The sequence below is a fragment of the Heterodontus francisci genome, chromosome 37 (assembly GCF_036365525.1).
Source record: "Heterodontus francisci isolate sHetFra1 chromosome 37, sHetFra1.hap1, whole genome shotgun sequence".
Taxonomy (NCBI): domain Eukaryota; kingdom Metazoa; phylum Chordata; class Chondrichthyes; order Heterodontiformes; family Heterodontidae; genus Heterodontus; species Heterodontus francisci.
In genome coordinates, this window is record NC_090407.1 from 12809329 (window position 1) to 12831190 (window position 21862).

Below are 21862 nucleotides of genomic sequence, written 5' to 3' on the forward strand. Positions count from 1 at the left end.
AGGCACTGATCACCGAATGAAATACAGGCACTGATCACCTAATGGAACACTGGCATTGATCAGTTTTTGAAACACTGGCACTGATCACCTAATGAAATACTGGCACTGATCACCTAATGAAATACTGGCACTGATCACCGCATGAAATACTGACACTGATCACCTAATGAAATACTGGCTCTGATCTCCTAATGAAATACAGGCACTGATCACCTTATGAAATACAGGCACTGATCACCTAATGAAATTCAGGCACTGATCACCTAATGAAATACAGGCACTGATCACCTAATGGAATACAGGCTCTGATCACCTAATGGAATACTGGCTCTGATCACCTAATGGAATACAGGCACTGATCACCGAATGAAACACTGGCTCTGATCACCTAATGGAACACTGGCTCTGATCACCTAATGAAATACAGGCACTGATCACCTAATGGAATACAGGCACTGATCACCTAATGGAACACTGGCTCTGATCACCTAATGGAATACAGGCACTGATCACCTAATGGAACACTGGCTCTGATCACCTAATGGAACACTGGCTCTGATCACCTAATGAAATACAGGCACTGATCACCTAATGGAACACTGGCTCTGATCACCTAATGGAACACTGGCTCTGATCACCTAATGGAACACTGGCTCTGATCACCTAATGAAATACAGGCACTGATCACCTAATGGAACACTGGCTCTGATCACCTAATGGAACACTGGCTCTGATCACCTAATGAAATACAGGCACTGATCACCTAATGGAATACTGGCTCTGATCACCTAATGGAATACAGGCACTGATCACCTAATGGAACACTGGCTCTGATCACCTAATGGAACACTGGCTCTGATCACCTAATGAAATACAGGCACTGATCACCTAATGGAACACTGGCTCTGATCACCTAATGGAATACTGGCTCTGATCACCTAATGGAATACAGGCACTGATCACCTAATGGAACACTGGCTCTGATCACCTAATGGAACACTGGCTCTGATCACCTAATGAAATACAGGCACTGATCACCTAATGGAACACTGGCTCTGATCACCTAATGGAATACTGGCTCTGATCACCTAATGGAATACAGGCACTGATCACCGAATGAAACACTGGCTCTGATCACCGAATGAAACACTGGCTCTGATCACCAAATGAAACACTGGCTCTGATCACCTCACGGAATACTGGCTCTGATCACCTCACGGAATACTGGCTCTGATCACTGAATGAAATACTGGCTCTGATCTCCTAATGAAATACAGGCACTGATCACCTTATGAAATACAGGCACTGATCACCTAATGAAATACAGGCACTGATCACCTAATGCAATACAGGCACTGATCACCTAATGGAATACTGGCTCTGATCACCTAATGGAATACAGGCACTGATCACCGAATGGAACACTGGCTCTGATCACCTAATGGAACACTGGCTCTGATCACCTAATGAAATACAGGCACTGATCACCGAATGGAACACTGGCTCTGATCACCTAATGGAACACTGGCTCTGATCACCTAATGAAATACAGGCACTGATCACCTAATGGAACACTGGCTCTGATCACCGAATGAAATACTGGCTCTGATCACCGAATGAAATACTGGCTCTGATCACCGAATGAAATACTGGCTCTGATCACCTAATGAAATAGAGGCACTGATCACCTAATGGAATACTGGCTCTGATCACCTAATGTAACACAGGCTCTGATCACCGAATGAAATACTGGCTCTGATCACCGAATGAAATACTGGCTCTGATCACCTAATGAAATATAGGCACTGATCACCGAATGGAATACTGGCTCTGATCACCTAATGTAACACTGGCTCTAATCACCAAATGAAATACTGGCTCTGATCACCGAATGAAATACTGGCTCTGATCACCGAATGAAATACTGGCTCTGATCACCGAATGAAATACTGGCTCTGATCACCGAATGAAATACTGGCTCTGATCACCGAATGAAATACTGGCTCTGATCACCTAATGAAATAGAGGCACTGATCACCTAATGAAATACTGGCTCTGATCACCGAATGAAATACTGGCTCTGATCACCTAATGGAACACTGGCTCTGATCACCGAATGAAATACTGGCTCTGATCACCGAATGAAATACTGGCTCTGATCACCGAATGAAATACTGGCTCTGATCACCGAATGAAATACTGGCTCTGATCACCGAATGAAATACTGGCTCTGATCACCTAATGAAATACAGGCACTGATCACCTAATGGAACACTGGCTCTGATCACCGAATGAAATACTGGCTCTGATCACCGAATGAAATACTGGCTCTGATCACCTAATGAAATACAGGCACTGATCACCAAATGAAATACTGGCTCTGATCACCGAATGAAATACTGGCTCTGATCACCTAATGAAATAGAGGCACTGATCACCTAATGAAATACTGGCTCTGATCACCTAATGTAACACTGGCACTGATCACGAAATGCAAAACTGGCATTGATAACTTTATGCAACACTGGCACTGAACACCTAATGAGACACTGGCTTTGATCACCGCAAGAAATACTGGCACTGATCACGTTATGAAACAGTGGCACAGATCACCGCATGAAACACTGGCACTGATCACCTAATGAAATACTGGCTCTGATCACCTAATGAGACACTGGCACTGATCACCTAATGAAACACTGGCACTGATCACCTAATGAAATACTGACACTGATCACCTAATGAAATACTGACACTGATCACCTAATGAAATACTGACACTGATCAGCTAATGAAATACTGGCTCTGATCACCTAATGAAATACTGCCTCTGATCACCTAATGAAATACTGGCTCTGATCACCTAATGAAATACTGGCTCTGATCACCTAATGAAATACAGGCTCTGATCACCTAATGAAACACTGGCTCTGATCACCTAATGAAATACTGACACTGATCACCTAATGAAATACTGGCTCTGATCACCGCATGAAATACTGGCTCTGATCACCTAATGAAATACAGGCTCTGATCACCTAATGAAATACAGACACTGATCACCGAATGAAATACTGGCTCTGATCACCTAATGAAATACTGGCTCTGATCACCTAATGAAATACCGGCTCTGATCACCTAATGAAATACAGGCACTGATCACCTAATGAAATACTGACACTGATCACCTAATGAAATACTGGCTCTGATCACCTAATGAAATACTGGCTCTGATCACCTAATGAAATACTGGCTCTGATCACCTAATGAAATACTGGCTCTGATCACCGAATGAAATACAGGCACTGATCACCGAATGGAATACAGGCACTGATCACCTAATGAAATACTGGCTCTGATCACCTAACGGAACACTGGCTCTGATCACCGCATGAAACACTGGCACTGATCACCGCATGAAATACTGGCTCCCATCACCGCATGAAATACAGGCACTGATCACCCAATGAAATACAGGCACTGATCACCTAATAAAATACAGGCACTGATCACCTAATGAAATACTGGCTCTGATCACCTAATGAAATACAGGCACTGATCACCTAATGAAATACAGGCACAGATCACCTAATGAAATACTGGCTCTGATCATATAATGGAACACTGGCTCTGATCACCTAATGGAATACAGGCACTGATCACCTAATGAAACACTGGCTCTGATCACCGAATGGAATACTGGCTCTGATCACCTAATGTAACACTGGCTCTAATCACCAAATGAAATACTGGCTCTGATCACCGAATGAAATACTGGCTCTGATCACCGAATGAAATACTGGCTCTGATCACCGAATGAAATACTGGCTCTGATCACCGAATGAAATACTGGCTCTGATCACCTAATGAAATAGAGGCACTGATCACCTAATGAAATACTGGCTCTGATCACCGAATGAAATACTGGCTCTGATCACCTAATGGAACACTGGCTCTGATCACCGAATGAAATACTGGCTCTGATCACCGAATGAAATACTGGCTCTGATCACCGAATGAAATACTGGCTCTGATCACCGAATGAAATACTGGCTCTGATCACCGAATGAAATACTGGCTCTGATCACCGAATGAAATACTGGCTCTGATCACCTAATGAAATACAGGCACTGATCACCTAATGGAACACTGGCTCTGATCACCGAATGAAATACTGGCTCTGATCACCGAATGAAATACTGGCTCTGATCACCTAATGAAATACAGGCACTGATCACCAAATGAAATACTGGCTCTGATCACCGAATGAAATACTGGCTCTGATCACCTAATGAAATAGAGGCACTGATCACCTAATGAAATACTGGCTCTGATCACCTAATGTAACACTGGCACTGATCACGAAATGCAAAACTGGCATTGATAACTTTATGCAACACTGGCACTGAACACCTAATGAGACACTGGCTTTGATCACCGCAAGAAATACTGGCACTGATCACGTTATGAAACAGTGGCACAGATCACCGCATGAAACACTGGCACTGATCACCTAATGAAATACTGACACTGATCACCTAATGAAATACTGACACTGATCAGCTAATGAAATACTGGCTCTGATCACCTAATGAAATACTGCCTCTGATCACCTAATGAAATACTGGCTCTGATCACCTAATGAAATACTGGCTCTGATCACCTAATGAAATACAGGCTCTGATCACCTAATGAAACACTGGCTCTGATCACCTAATGAAATACTGACACTGATCACCTAATGAAATACTGGCTCTGATCACCGCATGAAATACTGGCTCTGATCACCTAATGAAATACAGGCTCTGATCACCTAATGAAATACAGACACTGATCACCGAATGAAATACTGGCTCTGATCACCTAATGAAATACTGGCTCTGATCACCTAATGAAATACCGGCTCTGATCACCTAATGAAATACAGGCACTGATCACCTAATGAAATACTGACACTGATCACCTAATGAAATACTGGCTCTGATCACCTAATGAAATATTGGCTCTGATCACCGAATGAAATACAGGCACTGATCACCGAATGGAATACAGGCACTGATCACCTAATGAAATACTGGCTCTGATCACCTAACGGAACACTGGCTCTGATCACCGCATGAAACACTGGCACTGATCACCGCATGAAATACTGGCTCCCATCACCGCATGAAATACAGGCACTGATCACCCAATGAAATACAGGCACTGATCACCTAATAAAATACAGGCACTGATCACCTAATGAAATACTGGCTCTGATCACCTAATGAAATACAGGCACTGATCACCTAATGAAATACAGGCACAGATCACCTAATGAAATACTGGCTCTGATCATATAATGGAACACTGGCTCTGATCACCTAATGGAATACAGGCACTGATCACCTAATGAAACACTGGCTCTGATCACCGAATGAAACACTGGCACTGATCACCTAATGGAATAGAGGCACTGATCACCTAATGAAACACTGGCTCTGATCACCGAATGAAACACTGGCTCTGATCACCTAATGAAACACTGGTTCTGATCACCAAATGAAACACTGGCTCTTATCACCTAATGAAACACTGGTTCTGATCACCTAATGAAACACTGGCTCTGATCACCTAATGAAACACTGGTTCTGATCACCGAATGAAACACTGGCTCTGATCACCTAATGAAATACTGGCTCTGATCACCTAATGGAATACTGGCTCTGATCACCTAATGAAATACAGGCACTGATCACCTAATGAAACACTGACTCTGATCACCTAATGAAACACTGGTTCTGATCACCTAATGAAACACTGGCTCTGATCACCTAATGAAACACTGGCTCTGATCACCTAATGAAACACTGGCACTGATCACCGAATGAAATACTGGCTCTGATCACCTAATGAAATACAGGCACTGATCACCTAATGAAACACTGGCTCTGATCACCTAATGAAATACTGGCTCTGATCACCTAATGAAATACTGGCTCTGATCACCTAATGAAATACTGGCTCTGATCACCTAATGAAATACTGGCTCTGATCACCTAATGAAATACTGGCTCTGATCACCTAATGAAATACTGGCACTGATCACCTAATGAAATACTGGCACTGATCACTTAATGAAATACTGGCTCTGATCACTTAATGAAATACTGGCTCTGATCACCGAATGAAATGCTGGCACTGATCACTTAATGAAATACTGGCTCTGATCACCTAATGAAATACTGACACTGATCACTTAATGAAATACTGGCTCTGATCACCGAATGAAATGCTGGCACTGATCACTTAATGAAATACTGGCTCTGATCGCCTAATGAAATACTGGCACTGATCACTTAATGAAATACTGGCTCTGATCACCGAATGAAATGCTGGCACTGATCACTTAATGAAATACTGGCTCTGATCACCGAATGAGCTACACGCTCTGATCACCTAATGAAATACTGGCACTGATCACTTTATGAAACACTGGCACTGATCACCTAATGAGACACTGGCACTGATCACCTAATGGAATACAGGCACTGATCACCGAATGAAACACTGGCACTGATCACCTAATGAAATACTGGCACTGATCACTTTAATGGAATACAGGCACTGATCACCGAATGAAATTGAGGCACAGATCACATAATGAAATACAGGCACTGATCACCTAATGTAACACTGGCACTGTTCACCGAATGAAATACTGGCATTGATCACTTTATGAAACACTGGCACTGATCAACTAATGAGACACTGGCACTGATCACCGAATGAAATACTGGCACTGATCACCTAATGGAATACAGGCACTGATCACCGAATGAAATTGAGGCACAGATCACATAATGAAATACAGGCACTGATCACCTAATGTAACACTGGCTCTGATCACCTAATGAAACACTGGCACTGTTCACCGAATGAAATACTGGCACTGATCACTTAATGATATACTGGCTCTGATCACCGAATGAAATACTGGCACTGATCACCCAATGAGACACTGGCACAGATCACCGCATGAAATACTGGCACTGATCACCGCATGAAATACTGGCACTGATCACCTAATGAAATACTGGCACTGATCACCTAATGAAATACTGGCTCTGATCACCGAATGAAATACTGGCTCTGATCACCGAATGAACGACTGGCTCTGATCACCAAATGAAAAACTGGCACTGATCACTTAATGAAATACTGGCTCTGATCACCGAATGAAATACAGGCACTGATCACCTAATGAAACACTGGCTCTGATCACCGAATGAAACACTGGCACTGATCACCTAATGGAATAGAGGCACTGATCACCTAATGAAACACTGGCTCTGATCACCGAATGAAACACTGGCTCTGATCACCTAATGAAACACTGGTTCTGATCACCAAATGAAACACTGGCTCTTATCACCTAATGAAACACTGGTTCTGATCACCTAATGAAACACTGGCTCTGATCACCTAATGAAACACTGGTTCTGATCACCGAATGAAACACTGGCTCTGATCACCTAATGAAATACTGGCTCTGATCACCTAATGGAATACTGGCTCTGATCACCTAATGAAATACAGGCACTGATCACCTAATGAAACACTGGCTCTGATCACCTAATGAAACACTGGTTCTGATCACCTAATGAAACACTGGCTCTGATCACCTAATGAAACACTGGCTCTGATCACCTAATGAAACACTGGCACTGATCACCGAATGAAATACTGGCTCTGATCACCTAATGAAATACAGGCACTGATCACCTAATGAAACACTGGCTCTGATCACCTAATGAAATACTGGCTCTGATCACCTAATGAAATACTGGCTCTGATCACCTAATGAAATACTGGCTCTGATCACCTAATGAAATACTGGCTCTGATCACCTAATGAAATACTGGCTCTGATCACCTAATGAAATACTGGCACTGATCACCTAATGAAATACTGGCACTGATCACTTAATGAAATACTGGCTCTGATCACTTAATGAAATACTGGCTCTGATCACCGAATGAAATGCTGGCACTGATCACTTAATGAAATACTGGCTCTGATCACCTAATGAAATACTGACACTGATCACTTAATGAAATACTGGCTCTGATCACCGAATGAAATGCTGGCACTGATCACTTAATGAAATACTGGCTCTGATCGCCTAATGAAATACTGGCACTGATCACTTAATGAAATACTGGCTCTGATCACCGAATGAAATGCTGGCACTGATCACTTAATGAAATACTGGCTCTGATCACCGAATGAGCTACACGCTCTGATCACCTAATGAAATACTGGCACTGATCACTTTATGAAACACTGGCACTGATCACCTAATGAGACACTGGCACTGATCACCTAATGGAATACAGGCACTGATCACCGAATGAAACACTGGCACTGATCACCTAATGAAATACTGGCACTGATCACTTTAATGGAATACAGGCACTGATCACCGAATGAAATTGAGGCACAGATCACATAATGAAATACAGGCACTGATCACCTAATGTAACACTGGCACTGTTCACCGAATGAAATACTGGCATTGATCACTTTATGAAACACTGGCACTGATCAACTAATGAGACACTGGCACTGATCACCGAATGAAATACTGGCACTGATCACCTAATGGAATACAGGCACTGATCACCGAATGAAATTGAGGCACAGATCACATAATGAAATACAGGCACTGATCACCTAATGTAACACTGGCTCTGATCACCTAATGAAACACTGGCACTGTTCACCGAATGAAATACTGGCACTGATCACTTAATGATATACTGGCTCTGATCACCGAATGAAATACTGGCACTGATCACCCAATGAGACACTGGCACAGATCACCGCATGAAATACTGGCACTGATCACCGCATGAAATACTGGCACTGATCACCTAATGAAATACTGGCACTGATCACCTAATGAAATACTGGCTCTGATCACCGAATGAAATACTGGCTCTGATCACCGAATGAACGACTGGCTCTGATCACCAAATGAAAAACTGGCACTGATCACTTAATGAAATACTGGCTCTGATCACCGAATGAAATACAGGCACAGATCACCTAATGAAATACTGACACTGATCACCTAATGAAATACTGACACTGATCACCTAATGAAATACTGGCACTGATCACCTAATGAGACACTGACACTGATCACCTAATGAAATACTGGCTCTGATCACCGCATGAAATACTGGCTCTGATCACCGCATGAAACACTGGCACTGATCACGTAATGAAATACTGGCTCTGATCACCGAATGAAATACTGGCACTGATCACCGAATGAAATACTGGCTCTGATCACCGAATGAAATACTGGCTCTGATCACCTAATGAAATACTGGCACTGATCACCTAATGAGACACTGGCACAGATCACCGCATGAAACACTGGCACTGATCACCGCATGAAATACTGGCTCTGATCACCGCATGAAACACTGGCACTGATCACGTAATGAAATACTGGCACTGATCACGTAATGAAATACTGGCTCTGATCACCAAATGAAATACTGGCACTGATCACCGAATGAAATACTGGCACTGTTCACACAATGAGACACTGGCACAGATCACTGCATGAAATACTGGCACTGATCACCGCATGAAACACTGGCACTGATCACCTAATGATATACTGGCACTGATCACCGCATGAAATGCTGGCACTGATCACTTTATGAAACACTGGCACTGATCACCTAATGGAATACAGGCACAGATCACATAATGAAATACAGGCACTGATCACCGCATGAAATACTGGCACTGATCACCGAATGAAATACTGGCACTGATCACTTAATGATATACTGGCTCTGATCACCTAATGAGACACTGGCACAGATCACAGCATGAAATACTGGCACTGAACACCTAATGAAATACTGGCACTGATCACCGCATGAAATACTGGCACAGATCACCGCATGAATCACTGGCACTGATCACCTAATGAAATACTGGCACAGATCACCGCATGAATCACTGGCACTGATCACCTAATGAAATACTGGCACTGATCACTTAATGATACACTGGCACTGATCACCTAATGAAATACTGGCACTGATCACCGCATGAAATACTGGCACAGATCACCGCATGAATCACTGGCACTGATCACCTAATGAAATACTGGCACTGATCACCGCATGAAATACTGGCACTGATCACCCAATGAAATACTGGCACTGATCACCTAATGAAATATTGGCACAGATCACCGCATGAATCACTGGCACTGATCACCGAATGAAATACTGGCACTGATCACCGCATGAAATCCTGGCTCTGATCACCGCATGAAATACTGGCTCTGATCACGTAATGAAATACTGGCTTTGATCACCGCGTGAAATACTGGCTCTGATCACTGAATGAAATACTGGCACTGTTCACCTAATGAGACACTGGCACAGATCACCGCATGAAATACTGGCACTGATCACCGCATGAAACACTGGCACTGATCACCTAATGATATACTGGCACTGTTCACCTAATGAGACACTGGCACAGATCACTTAATGAAATACTGGCACTGATCACCGCATGAAAGACTGGCACTGATCACCGCATGAAATACTGGCTCTGATCACCGAATGAAATACTGGCACTGTTCACCTAGTGAGACACTGGCGCAGATCACCGCATGAAATACTGGCACTGATCACCGCATGAAACACTGGCACTGATCACCTAATGAAATACTGGCACAGATCACTTAATGAAATACTGGCTCTGATCACCGAATGAAATACTGGCACTGATCACTTTATGAAACACTGGCACTGATCACCTAATGAGACACTGGCACTGATCACCTAATGAGACACTGGCACTGATCACCGAATGAAACACTGGCACTGATCACCTAATGAAATACTGGCACTGATCACATAATGAAATACAGGCACTGATCACCTAATGAAATTCAGGCACAGATCACATAATGAAATACAGGCACTGATCACCGAATGAAATACTGGCACTGATCACTTAATGATATACTGGCTCTGATCACCTAATGAGACACTGGCACAGATCACAGCATGAAATACTGGCACTGATCACCGCATGAAACACTGGCACTGATCACCTAATGAAATCCTGGCACTGATCACCGCATGAAATACTGGCTCTGATCACCGAATGAAATACTGGCACTGATCACCTAATGAGACACTGGCACAGATCACCGCATGAAATACTGGCACTGATCACCTAATGAAATACTGGCACTGATCACCGCATGAAATACTGGCACTGATCACTTAATGATATACTGGCTCTGATCACCCAATGAAATACTGGCACTGATCACCTAATGAAATACTGGCACAGATCACCGCATGAATCACTAACACTGATCACCAAATGAAATACTGGCACTGATCATCGCATGAAATACTGGCTCTGATGACCGCATGAAATACTGGCTCTGATCACGTAATGAAATACTGGCTCTGATCACCGCGTGAAATACTGGCTCTGATCACTGAATGAAATACTGGCTCTGATCACCTAATGAGACACTGGCACAGATCACCGCATGAAATACTGGCACTGATCACCGCATGAAACACTGGCACTGATCACCTAATGATATACTGGCACTGTTCACCTAATGAGACACTGGCACAGATCACTTAATGAAATACTGGCACTGATCACCGCATGAAAGACTGGCACTGATCACCGCATGAAATACTGGCTCTGATCACCGAATGAAATACTGGCACTGTTCACCTAGTGAGACACTGGCGCAGATCACCGCATGAAATACTGGCACTGATCACCGCATGAAACACTGGCTCTGATCACGTAATGAAATACTGGCTCTGATCACGTAATGAAATACTGGCACTGATCACCGCATGAAACACTGGCTCTGATCACGTAATGAAATACTGGCTCTGATCACTTAATGATATACTGGCTCTGATCACTTAATGATATACTGGCACTGATCACCCAATGAAATACTGGCACTGATCACCTAATGAAATACTGGCACAGATCACCGCATGAATCACTGGCACTGATCACCTAATGAAATACTGGCACTGATCACCGCATGAAATACTGGCTCTGATCACCGCATGAAATACTGGCTCTGATCACGTAATGAAATACTGGCTTTGATCACCGCGTGAAATACTGGCTCTGATCACTGAATGAAATACTGGCACTGTTCACCTAATGAGACACTGGCACAGATCACCGCATGAAATACTGGCACTGATCACCGCATGAAATACTGGCTCTGATCACCGCATGAAATACTGGCTCTGATCACGTAATGAAATACTGGCTTTGATCACCGCGTGAAATACTGGCTCTGATCACTGAATGAAATACTGGCACTGTTCACCTAATGAGACACTGGCACAGATCACCGCATGAAACACTGGCACTGATCACCTAATGATATACTGGCACTGTTCACCTAATGAGACACTGGCACAGATCACTTAATGAAATACTGGCACTGATCACCGCATGAAAGACTGGCACTGATCACCGCATGAAATACTGGCTCTGATCACCGAATGAAATACTGGCACTGTTCACCTAGTGAGACACTGGCGCAGATCACCGCATGAAATACTGGCACTGATCACCGCATGAAACACTGGCACTGATCACCGAATGAAATACTGGCACAGATCACTTAATGAAATACTGGCTCTGATCACCGAATGAAATACTGGCACTGATCACTTTATGAAACACTGGCACTGATCACCTAATGAGACACTGGCACTGATCACCTAATGAGACACTGGCACTGATCACCGAATGAAACACTGGCACTGATCACCTAATGAAATACTGGCACTGATCACATAATGAAATACAGGCACTGATCACCTAATGAAATTCAGGCACAGATCACATAATGAAATACAGGCACTGATCACCTAATGAAATACTGGCACTGATCACATAATGAAATACAGGCACTGATCACCTAATGAAATTCAGGCACTGATCACATAATGAAATACAGGCACTGATCACCTAATGAAATTCAGGCACAGATCACATAATGAAATACTGGCTCTGATCACCGAATGAAATACTGGCACTGATCACTTTATGAAACACTGGCACTGATCACCTAATGAGACACTGGCACTGATCACCTAATGAGACACTGGCACTGATCACCGAATGAAACACTGGCACTGATCACCTAATGAAATACTGGCACTGATCACATAATGAAATACAGGCACTGATCACCTAATGAAATTCAGGCACAGATCACATAATGAAATACAGGCACTGATCACCGAATGAAATACTGGCTCTGATCACCTAATGAGACACTGGCACAGATCACAGCATGAAATACTGGCACTGATCACCGCATGAAATACTGGCTCTGATCACAGAATGAAATACTGGCACTGATCACCTAATGAGACACTGGCACAGATCACAGCATGAAATACTGGCACTGATCACCGCATGAAATACTGGCACTGATCACTTAATGATATACTGGCTCTGATCACTTAATGATATACTGGCACTGATCACCCAATGAAATACTGGCACTGATCACCTAATGAAATACTGGCACAGATCACCGCATGAATCACTGGCACTGATCACCTAATGAAATACTGGCACTGATCACATAATGAAATACAGGCACTGATCACCTAATGAAATACTGGCTCTGATCACATAATGAAATACAGGCACTGATCACCTAATGAAATACTGGCACAGATCACCGCATGAATCACTGGCTCTGATCACCGCATGAAATACAGGCACTGATCACCTAATGAAATACTGGCTCTGATCACCTAATGAAATACTGGCACTGATCACATAATGAAATACTGGCACTGATCACATAATGAAATACAGGCACTGATCACCGAATGAAATACTGGCACTGATCACATAATGAAATACTGGCACCGATCACATAATGAAATACAGGCACTGATCACCGCATGAAATACTGGCACTGATCACCTAATGAAATACTGGCACTGATCACATAATGAAATACAGGCACTGATCACCTAATGAAATACTGGCACAGATCACCGCATGAATCACTGGCACTGATCACCTAATGAAATACTGGCACTGATCACATAATGAAATACTGGCACTGATCACATAATGAAATACAGGCACTGATCACCTAATGAAATACTGGCACTGATCACATAATGAAATACTGGCACTGATCACATAATGAAATACAGGCACTGATCACCGAATGAAATACTGGCACTGATCACTTAATGATATACTGGCTCTGATCACCTAATGAGACACTGGCACAGATCACAGCATGAAATACTGGCACTGATCACCGCATGAAACACTGGCACTGATCACCGAATGAAATCCTGGCACTGATCACCGCATGAAATACTGGCTCTGATCACCGAATGAAATACTGGCACTGATCACCTAATGAGACACTGGCACAGATCACCGCATGAAATACTGGCACTGATCACCTAATGAAATACTGGCACTGATCACCGCATGAAATACTGGCACTGATCACTTAATGATATACTGGCTCTGATCACTTAATGATATACTGGCACTGATCACCCAATGAAATACTGGCACTGATCACCTAATGAAATACTGGCACAGATCACCGCATGAATCACTGGCACTGATCACCTAATGAAATACTGGCACTGATCACCGCATGAAATACTGGCTCTGATGACCGCATGAAATACTGGCTCTGATCACGTAATGAAATACTGGCTCTGATCACCGTGTGAAATACTGGCTCTGATCACTGAATGAAATACTGGCACTGTTCACCTAATGAGACACTGGCACAGATCACCGCATGAAATACTGGCACTGATCACCGCATGAAATACTGGCACTGATCACCTAATGATATACTGGCACTGTTCACCTAATGAGACACTGGCACAGATCACTTAATGAAATACTGGCACTGATCACCGCATGAAATACTGGCTCTGATCACCTAATGAAATACTGGCTCTGATCACCGAATGAAATACTGGCACTGATCACTTAATGATATACTGGCTCTGATCACCTAATGAGACACTGGCACAGATCACAGCATGAAATAATGGCACTGATCACCGCATGAAACACTGGCACAGATCACCTAATGAAATACTGGCACTGATCACCGCATGAAATACTGGCACAGATCACCGCATGAAATACTGGGACTGATCACCGCATGAAACACTGGCACTGATCACTTAATGATATACTGGCTCTGATCACCGAATGAAATACTGGCACTGATCACCGAATGAAATACTGGCACAGATCACCGCATGAAACACTGGCACTGATCACCTAATGAAATACTGGCACTGATCACCGCATGAAATACTGGCTCTGATTACCGCATGAAATACTGGCACTGATCACGTAATGAAATACTGGCACTGATCACGTAATGAAATACTGGCACTGATCACTTAATGAAACACTGGCACTGATCACGTAATGAAATACTGGCACTGATCACCGCATGAAATACTGGCTCTGATCACCAAATGAAATACTGGCACTGATCACCGAATGAAATACTGGCACTGTTCACCCAATGAGACACTGGCACAGATCACCGCATGAAATACTGGCACTGAATACCGCATGAAACACTGGCACTGATCACCTAATGATATACTGGCACTGATCACCGCATGGAATACAGGCACTGATCACCGAATGAAACACTGGCACTGATCACCTAATGAAATACTGGCACTGATCACATAATGAAATACAGGCACAGATCACATAATGAAATTCAGGCACAGATCACATAATGAAATACAGGCACTGATCACCGAATGAAATACTGGCACTGATCACTTAATGATATACTGGCTCTGATCACCGAATGAAATACTGGCACTGATCACTTAATGATATACTGGCTCTGATCACCTAATGAGACACTGGCACAGATCACAGCATGAAATACTGGCACTGATCACCTAATGAGACACTGGCACTGATCACTTTATGAAACACTGGCACTGATCACCTAATGAGACACTGGCACTGATCACCTAATGAGACACTGGCACTGATCACCGAATGAAACACTGGCACTGATCACCTAATGAAATACTGGTACTGATCACATAATGAAATACAGGCACTGATCACCTAATGAAATTCAGGCACAGATCACATAATGAAATACAGGCACTGATCACCGAATGAAATACTGGCACTGATCACTTAATGATATACTGGCTCTGATCACCGAATGAAATACTGGCACTGATCACTTAATGATATACTGGCTCTGATCACCTAATGAGACACTGGCACAGATCACAGCATGAAATACTGGCACTGATCACCGCATGAAACACTGGCACTGATCACCTAATGAAATCCTGGCACTGATCACCGCATGAAATACTGGCTCTGATCACCGAATGAAATACTGGCACTGATCACCTAATGAGACACTGGCACAGATCACCGCATGAAATACTGGCACTGATCACCGCATGAAATACTGGCTCTGATCACCTAATGAAATACTGGCACTGATCACGTAATGAAATACTGGCACTGATCACCTAATGAAATACTGGCACTGATCACGTAATGAAATACTGGCACTGATCACGTAATGAAATCCTGGCACTGATCACCGCATGAAATACTGGCACTGATCACGTAATGAAATACTGGCTCTGATCACCGCATGAAACACTGGCTCTGATCACGTAATGAAATACTGGCTCTGATCACCGCATGAAATACTGGCTCTGATCACGTAATGAAATACTGGCACTGATCACCGCATGAAATACTGGCACTGATCACCTAATGAAATACTGGCACTGATCACGTAATGAAATACTGGCACTGATCACGTAATGAAATACTGGCACTGATCACCGCATGAAATACTGGCACTGATCACCGCATGAAATACTGGCACTGATCACGTAATGAAATACTGGCTCTGATCACGTAATGAAATACTGGCACTGATCACGTAATGAAATACTGGCACTGATCACCGCATGAAATACTGGCACTGATCACGTAATGAAATACTGGCTCTGATCACTGCATGAAACACTGGCTCTGATCACGTAATGAAATACTGGCTCTGATCACGTAATGAAATACTGGCTCTGATCACCGCATGAAACACTGGCACTGATCACCTAATGAAATACTGGCACTGATCACGTAATGAAATACTGGCTCTGATCACCGCATGAAACACTGGCTCTGATCACGTAATGAAATACTGGCTCTGATCACCGCATGAAATACTGGCACTGATCACGTAATGAAATACTGGCTCTGATCACCGCATGAAATACTGGCTCTGATCACCGAATGAAATACTGGCACTGTTCACCTAATGAGACACTGGCACAGATCACCGCATGAAATACTGGCACTGATCACCGCATGAAATACTGGCACTGATCACCGAATGAAATACTGGCACTGATCACCGAATGAAATACTGGCACTGATCACCGAATGAAATACTGGCACTGTTCACCTAATGAGACACTGGCACAGATCACCGCATGAAATACTGGCACTGATCACCGCATGAAATACTGGCTCTGATCACCTAATGATATACTGGCACTGATCACCACATGAAACACTGGCACTGATCACCTAACGAGACACTGGCACAGATCACTTAATGAAATACTGGCTCTGATCACGTAATGAAATACTGGCACTGATCACCGCATGAAATATTGGCACTGATCACCGCATGAAATGCTGGCACTGATCACCGCATGAAATGCTGGCACTGATCACCGCATGAAATGCTGGCTCTGATCACCGAATGAAATACAGGCACTGATCACCTAATGAAATACAGGCACAGATCACCTAATGAGACACTGGCACTGATCACATAATGAAATACTGGCACTGATCACCTAATGAGACACTGGCACTGATCACCTAATGAAATACAGGCACAGATCACCTAATGAAACACTGGCACTGATCAACTAATGAGACACTGGCACTGATCACCGAATGAAATACTGGCACTGATCACTTAATGATATACTGGCTCTGATCACCGAATGAAATACTGGCACTGATCACCTCATGGAATACAGGCACTGATCACCGAATGAAATTGAGGCACAGATCACATAATGAAATACTGGCTCTGATCACCTAATGTAACACTGGCACTGTTCACCGAATGAAATACTGGCATTGATCACTTTATGAAACACTGGCACTGATCAACTAATGAGACACTGGCACTGATCACCGAATGAAATACTGGCACTGATCACTTAATGATATACTGGCTCTGATCACCGAATGAAATACTGGCACTGATCACCCAATGAGACACTGGCACAGATCACCGCATGAAACACTGGCACTGATCACCTAATGAAATACTGGCACTGATCACCGCCTGAAATACTGGCTCTGATCACCGAATAAAATACTGGCACTGATCACCTAATGAGACACATGCACTGATCACCGCATGAAATACTGGCACTGATCACCGCATGAAACACTGGCACTGATCACCTAATGATATACTGGCACTGTTCACCTAATGATATGCTGGCACTGTTCACCTAATGAGACACTGGCACAGATCACTGCATGAAATACTGGCTCTGATCACCTAATGAAATACTGGCACTGATCACGTAATGAAATACTGGCACTGATCACCTAATGAAATACTGACACTGATCACGTAATGGAATACAGGCACTGATCACCGAATGAAACACTGGCACTGATCACATAATGAAATACTGGCACTGATCACCGAATGAAATACTGGCACTGATAACTTAATGATATACTGGCTCTGATCACCGAATGAAATACTGGCACTGATCACTTAATGATACACTGGCTCTGATCACAGAATGAAATACTGGCACTGATCACTTAATGATATACTGGCTCTGATCACCTAATGAGACACTGGCACAGATCACAGCATGAAATACTGGCACTGATCACCGCATGAAACACTGGCACTGATCACCTAATGAAATACTGGCACTGATCACCGCATGAAATACTGGCTCTGATCACCGAATGAAATACTGGCACTGATCACCTAATGAGACACTGGCACAGATCACCGCATGAAATACTGGCACTGATCACCGCATGAAATACTGGCTCTGATCACCTAATGAAATACTGGCACTGATCACGTAATGAAATACTGGCACTGATCACCTAATGAAATACTGGCACTGATCACGTAATGAAATACTGGCACTGATCACCGCATGAAATACTGGCACTGATCACCGCATGAAACACTGGCTCTGATCACGTAATGAAATACTGGCTCTGATCACCGCATGAAATACTGGCTCTGATCACCGCATGAAATACTGGCTCTGATCACCGAATGAAATACTGGCACTGTTCACCTAATGAGACACTGGCACAGATCACCGCATGAAATACTGGCACTGATCACCGCATGAAACACTGGCACTGATCACCTAATGATATACTGGCACTGTTCACCTAATGAGACACTGGCACAGATCACTTAATGAAATACTGGCACAGATCACTTAATGAAATACTGGCTCTGATCACCGCATGAAATACTGGCACTGATCACCGAATGAAATACTGGCACTGATCACCGAATGAAATACTGGCACTGATCACCGAATGAAATACTGGCTCTGATCACCGAATGAAATACTGGCTCTGATCACCGAATGAAATACTGGCACTGTTCACCTAATGAGACACTGGCACAGATCACCGCATGAAATACTGGCACTGATCACCTAATGATATACTGGCACTGTTCACCTAATGAGACACTGGCACAGATCACTTAATGAAATACTGGCTCTGATCACGTAATGAAATACTGGCACTGATCACCGCATGAAATACTGGCACTGATCACCGCATGAAATGCTGGCACTGATCACCGCATGAAATACTGGCACTGATCACCGCATGAAATGCTGGCACTGATCACCGCATGAAATGCTGGCACTGATCACCGCATGAAACACTGGCTCTGATCACCGAATGAAATACAGGCACAGATCACCTAATGAAATACTGGCTCTGATCACCTAATGAGACACTGGCACTGATCACCTAATGAAATACTGGCTCTGATCACGTAATGAAATACTGGCACTGATCACCTAATGATATACTGGCACTGTTCACCTAATGAGACACTGGCACAGATCACTTAATGAAATACTGGCTCTGATCACGTAATGAAATACTGGCACTGATCACCGCATGAAATGCTGGCACTGATCACCGCATGAAATACTGGCACTGATCACCGCATGAAATGCTGGCACTGATCACCGCATGAAATGCTGGCACTGATCACCGCATGAAATGCTGGCACTGATCACCGCATGAAACACTGGCTCTGATCACCTAATGAAATACTGGCTCTGATCACCTAATGAAATACAGGCACAGATCACCTAATGAAATACTGGCTCTGATCACCTAATGAGACACTGGCACTGATCACCTAATGAAATACTGGCACTGATCACCTAATGGAATACAGGCACAGATCACCTAATGAAATACTGGCTCTGATCACTTTATGAAACACTGGCACAGATCACCTAATGAAATACTGGCACTGATCACCTAATGAAATACAGGCACTGATCACCTAATGAAATACAGGCACAGATCACCTAATGAAATACTGGCTCTGATCACTTTATGAAACACTGGCACAGATCACCTAATGAAATACTGGCACTGATCACCTAATGAAATACAGGCACAGATCACCTAATGAAATACTGGCTCTGATCACCTAATGAAATACTGGCACTGATCACCTAATGAAATACTGGCACTGATCACCTAATGAAATACTGGCTCTGATCACCTAATGAAATTCTGGCTCTGATCACCTAATGAAATACTGGCTCTGATCACCGAATGGAATACAGGCACTTATCACCGAATGAAACACTGGCACTGATCACCTAATGAAATACTGGCTCTGATCACCTAATGAAATTCTGGCTCTGATCACCTAATGAAATACTGGCTCTGATCACCGAATGGAATACAGGCACTTATCACCGAATGAAACACTGGCACTGATCACCTAATGAAACACTGGCTCTGATCACCTAATGAAATACTGGCACTGATCACCTAATGAAATACTGGCTCTGATCACCGAATGGAATACAGGCACTTATCACCGAATGAAACACTGGCACTGATCACCTAATGAAACACTGGCTCTGATCACCTAATGAAATACTGGCACTGATCACCTAATGAAATACTGGCTCTGATCACCTAATGAAATACTGGCACTGTTCACCGAATGAAATACTGGCATTGATCACTTTATGAAACACTGGCACTGATCAACTAATGAGACACTGGCACTGATCACCGCATGAAATACTGGCACTGATCACCGCGAAGAAACACTGGCACTGATCACCTAATGAAATACTGGCACTGATCACCGCGAAGAAACACTGGCACTGATCACCTAATGAAATACTGGCTCTGATCACCTAATGAAATACTGGCATTGATCACTTTATGAAACACTGGCACTGAGCAACTAATGAGACACTGGCACTGATCACCGCATGAAATACTGGCACTGATCACCGCGAAGAAACACTGGCACTGATCACCTAATGAAATACTGGCACTGATCACCTAATGAAATACTGGCTCTGATCACCGAATGAAATACTGGCACTGATCACCTAATGAGACACTGGCACAGATCAACTAATGAAACACTGGCACT